This window comes from Papaver somniferum, chromosome 5, assembly GCF_003573695.1.
Source record: "Papaver somniferum cultivar HN1 chromosome 5, ASM357369v1, whole genome shotgun sequence".
NCBI lineage: Eukaryota > Viridiplantae > Streptophyta > Magnoliopsida > Ranunculales > Papaveraceae > Papaver > Papaver somniferum.
The window spans coordinates 196,880,927-196,886,452 of record NC_039362.1 but is presented as its reverse complement, the minus strand read 5'-3'; the positions used below and the strand labels follow the sequence as shown (position 1 = coordinate 196,886,452).

General features: G+C 35.5%; 1 long non-coding RNA gene across 1 annotated transcript; it reads right to left on the bottom strand.

Annotated features, from left to right (window-relative positions):
* Window positions 1–3,095: 3,095 nt before the first annotated feature.
* On the bottom strand, window positions 3,096–4,911 carry LOC113284209. Its single transcript, XR_003328018.1, has 3 exons — window positions 4,788–4,911; window positions 4,100–4,187; window positions 3,096–4,008 (listed from the first exon to the last, which is right to left on the bottom strand). It is a non-coding gene; the product is annotated as an uncharacterized LOC113284209 (long non-coding RNA).
* Between the last annotated feature and the right edge of the window lie 615 nt (window positions 4,912–5,526).

Here is a 5,526-nt window from a genome sequence, read left to right as displayed (position 1 = left end):
TGTCCATTTCACTCATACTAATTTTTACTTGTCTATTTGAACCAGGTTTTAAAAATATTTGAACAAATGACCCATTTTCCGTATAATTATATGAACCATCACGTACTATGAGTGAGCCAATCCTTCCAAATGTTTGTTATTCTCAGAAATTTAGGCCGGTCTCGTTCATTTCTGCGTAACAAAGTACAGAAGTCTCTCTCACATCGGAGTCATGAGAACAGCCAATTTGTTACAACTGTGTGACATATCCCTCCTAGGCTCCTACAAGCATCAAAACAATAGGAGACATATATATACAACGTCTATCTTCGATTTTTATTTTTCATATTACCGCATTTAAGTATTACAGATAATGAACCACTATGACTACAAGTCTACAGTGTCATATTTACGCAAGCACCTTTAACAGCAGCAACAGTCATATGGTTTGGAAGATCTCCATTCCAAAGTTATAGCGACACATGAAAGATTGGGGTGAATTCATATTTCAACTAAAAAGTTTGGGGTAAAGTTTGGAAGGTCAACTCTTACGTATAGTTAAAATGGTATTTTACTTCCAAATAACAGACTGGGACATAAATAATCCCAATAAATAACATAACATTTGAGATAGAAATGTGGATTGATGAGCTGTTGGGGTGGTTTGAGTGAAGAAGAAGATGTTAAGATGTGACTTATGAAGCAACAAGTAGTCAAACTTCAAATATATATTCCTACTGTTCTTCATTAAGAAGGGAATAGTAATAGTCTAACTAAAAGACTATTTGGGTATATATGGACATGTGATGAATAATGGTAAGTCAAAACACCCCAAGTGCCTTGATTATTATTCCTATCTCTTACTATTGTCAGATGTTTGTATGCATGGCATCTTCTTCCCTTTTGTAGGTCAAAACTTCATCCACTACGCAGTATGCACACTGTTTTCGTAATCAGAGAACATCAGCAAGTTGCTAACAGATAATAAGCTTGGCTGTCTGCATGCAGGGAATAAATTCTCATCATGGACACCCACAAGGCCACAACCACCTTGCTAGTAGTAAATCAGAATTGAAATTCCAATAGCCCTTTTGGATGCCTCCGGCCTATAACACCTATAAATAGAAAGGTTACCGAATTTAAGACTCATCCTCATTCAGATTGGAATTAAAGAAGGAAGAATAGAAGGAAGAATAGAAGGAAGAAGAGAAGTCTTACATGAAGAAAAGAATCTAGATTAGTTTAGTAGCCAAGGATGACTTGCCTATGTCCTCCTTCACCATTTGAGGAGTGTTCATTCATCTTCTTCGAAAATGGTTGTGGATTCATAGCGAGTGTCCCTGGCTATCTTAACTGGTTCTTTTCTTTCATGCTAGACCTCTTTTTCTTATTTCATCTTGAACACAAATGAGAGACTTTCATCAGCTTCTTACTGCTTGCGCGCAGAGACATGGTCTTTTGACTTTTGTCCCTACTTTTTATAAGGTACACCATGCCTAGAATTTCATCATTATTTGTACTACCAGTAGTATTATTGCATAAACTTATTAGTTTATTGATACCATTTATAAACTAGCTCAATTCGATTTAGGTAGGTGCATGGATCAGTAGGGGTGCTTATTTGGGATCTTATACGCGGATTCGAATCCGCCCATATGATTTCTTTCCGAGTGGGTACAATAATGAATTGGATGCGGGTCCAAGTTAAAAATCTTGTGGACATCCACATCGGCTAAGTTGATAGTTATTCATTTTCGGTATCTATATCTTGTTTACTAATGTTTGATATTAATTGTTTATTACTAATATATAGATTTCCTGACATTGTTAATATTGGATAAGTTTACCAAATAAAATTGATAAGATGATTGACTAGTATTTCATTAGAGATGTGTTTCTTTACTAATAGTATTTGATTGGCGAGTAAAGGGGTCGCTGTTATGTGCATTTGAGTTAATATTAGAAATCATGGTAACCATAACATGATATGGTTAACATATATTATTGGATCATCTACATCCCGTCCAATATTGTATCGGATACGGATGTCAAAAAATTTGAACCCCGCCGTACAGTGGAGAGGGTGGGAATGAGGCGAAAATCGGACCAATCCAAACCATGATCACCTCTGTGTTAAAGTTTCATGCATTTGTCTGCTTGATGGTATCATATGTTGTTGAAACTAGTAGCCCAGTAAAGGCCCATTTGGCAACCCCGTGAAAAGAACCTTTTTCTTTGGCACCATGGTATTTGGTATTTTTCGAACATTAAGCTATTAGGCAAATCGTCCCTTCATTTATTAAAATTGTCATTCATTTTTTTATCTACTTTCCAAATTTTATTTTTCTGTTTTAAATTCAAGAAAACAATAATTTGGGTTTAACAATTTTTTTCTTTTAATATTTCACAGCCGAACTTCAAACTGTTCTTTACGTACTAGGAATAAATTGAGATTCGTGTAAGTAGATTTTTTATAGCCGTTTTTTTCTTCTTTTTAATATTTCTTAGCCAAACCTCAAAGTCATAATCCAATCTCCATATGCAAAGTACAAATTGAGGGTTTTTTCCCTGCCAAACCCAAATTCGATTTGAACATTTTTTCTAGCCTAACCTCAAGTTATTCTTCACATACAAAGAATATATTGAGATTTGGTTGGTTTTTTTTCCCCTAGGCGACGTCAGTTTGAAGAAAATTAACCTAACTGAACCGAAACGAAATAAAAGATAATTCAAAAATGAAAAATTTCAGCTAATCAGCTTGGAGCAAAAAGACACTAATAGAAGGAGTTCGAAATTGAAGAATTCCATCTAGAAACCATTACACTGACTTGACCTCTCACCTGCTCAGTCCCCAACAACGAAGAAAAAGAATTAAAAATTAAAAGAGTAGCGAAAATTAAAAAATAAAAGAATTAAAAATTAAAGAAATTAAAAAAAGAAATACTTTTCTTCTTTAAATATAATCCTTGTTTATAATAAATAAAAAATAAAAAATACCACAAGGGATTAACCTTTACTATAGATATATGGATAAGAGGTTTTCATTTTACTTCATAATGACCTAGTAAAAATTTGAGGAATGATACCCAAATAATCCTTCTTTGAAAAACAAATAATTTAGCAAATCAAAATGATGAAGCTAATTTATCAATTAAGAGTGTCAGTAATCCCAATATATATCAAGATTCAATAGCAGCAGTAACTACTACGAGTAACTAGTAACACATCACTACAGAGACCGAAAAAAAACATATGCTACAACAAACAATGTAAGCAGTGACCAAAATATCAAAATCTATGAATATTTGATTTACTCTCTGTCATCTTGGACATACTTTCTTCACTTGTTTCTGCAATTTGATTCCATCACCAACTCCTTCAAACAGGCTGACTCCAGCAAAACAGAGATGAATTTTGCAACAGAGATTGATGGAACTCAACTCTTCTTCTTCCTTCTTCCATCTCTTCAAACAGTTAGCTATAGATTCACATATGTAACCACCTTGCGAGTTGGGTTGGGTTCACAATCCCTTCTATGTGCAACCCTTCACATTTCAACAGATTTGCAACGTGAGCATAACTACTATGCTGCTGTTGTGGCCGTGCCATTATTGTCCCGCCTCCTCCTTTCACTTCAGCTACGGCTCCTCCCCCTGCTGGTCTCCTAACATTTGGGTAGTTGCGTGGAGTTATGGGATTGGCTTCAGCTCTTGCAGGGTCCCACTTCTGCCCGAACAAAGTTCCTTCAGTTAGAAACTCATGAGCCAAATAACCAGCTAATAGCCGATTATCTTTACTACGACAAGCAGCTACAGATGATGTTGACAAAGTCGGCTCAGTTTGTTTACTAGCCATGGTTGGATTTGCTTTTTGGGTATCAAAAGTTTTGTAAAATTGTCAGCTTCAATTCGCCTACTTCCCAACCTGACGGATTTCTACAACCAACTCTATTGGTCTAAGGCCTTTGCTGGGACTCCTGTCTATGTTTTTGATCCATGTACCAATTCACTAACCAGACTAGGCCAACCCCTAGAAGAGCGCAGAACATTGCATCAATCCAAGGAACCACATTCATTCATCCAACTGATATGATGAAAACTGATAAGGAGAAGAGGCTTACCTGAATTTGGTGACAGAAGACAATAACACAAGAAGTACGGCTGACAATTGGGACGAATCCAGCAAAATATACTGAGCACTTCTATCCTCTACAGAAATATTCCAAAGATAAAATTAGGAAAAAAAATGCAGAAATGAGCATACAACTAACACTGTTACATCGAACTGTTTAGGTTAATATCCTGAATTGCGAAACTATTCACTGACATTCTCAACATAGATTAGGTTGGACTAACACAGATACCTCTGTATCGTTGAACTTGGTAAAATAGATTCACATTCAAGGAAAATTAGATGACAGGGAATTACATATAGATCAAATTGATGCACATTTCAACCAAATCTTCGGCATAAACAACACAGAACTTTGCCTAATGCTACCCCATTTTGTATATGCTATTGCTACCCCATGTCTCATCAGTCACCCAGTTCAGTTTTGGGAGAACCCATATTAAAGAACCCCAATCTACCAAAAACAATTCATCCAACAATCAACTAAAATTATAAAAACCCATATCAAATCAATATACTGCAACATTAAAAAAAGGCCTCTGAAATCTACGAAAAATCATGAAATTGAAATCAATTCGTGATATAAGAATAATGAAATCTACATTGGAAATTACAGATTACAAGCATACTAAGACAGATTTACATGGAAAATTATTATTGGAATAAGAGAAGGATACCTTTAGAAATTTGAGTTAGGGTTGTTTCGATTACCAAATTCCAAGAGAAAAACGGAACGCAGTAGCAGGTAAGGTTGCAAAGATTTTTTTCGTCTCTTTTCTTATTTCTTTTCCTGGATCTCTCACTTTATTTCGATTCGGAGGGTAACAATTTGAGGAAGTTTGTTCTGTTAGAAGGAGACCAAGAGCCAAAAGCATAATCTGACTCGGTAATTCAGACCTACACCTTGTTTTTTTTTCCTAACTCATCTAAGTCGTCAGAATCAATTGAAATTATTTGATAGATAGTGGAAGTCTATGAATCAGTTGGTCCCTAAACTGGGATTCGTATGGTGGACTGAATCAAGTTCGTGTAACGTAAGAAACCATACATGGTTTGGCATTAATTTGGTGTTTGCAGAGTGTCATATTTTATGTTGCCTGAGGCAGTGGAATCCTGTTTTATGTACTTTAATTAGTAATCCTTGACAAAGAACTGAAACAACTTAGATTGATTAGTCAATACTGCATTTACAAAACAGGTTAGGCGCAACACCGATTCTCCAATGACGTCTGCATACGTGTTGATTTGGAGAAGTAGAACAGGTCTTTAACAATGGATTTTTTTTTCAGTTCGAAATGTTCTTAAGAATAAGTTATGTGTAAAACAAGTAGTCTCACACTGAACAAGGGGGTTCTGAAGATCTTATATATATTGCAATAAGGTTGCAACCCTAACCGCCAATTGGCAGTTATGTGT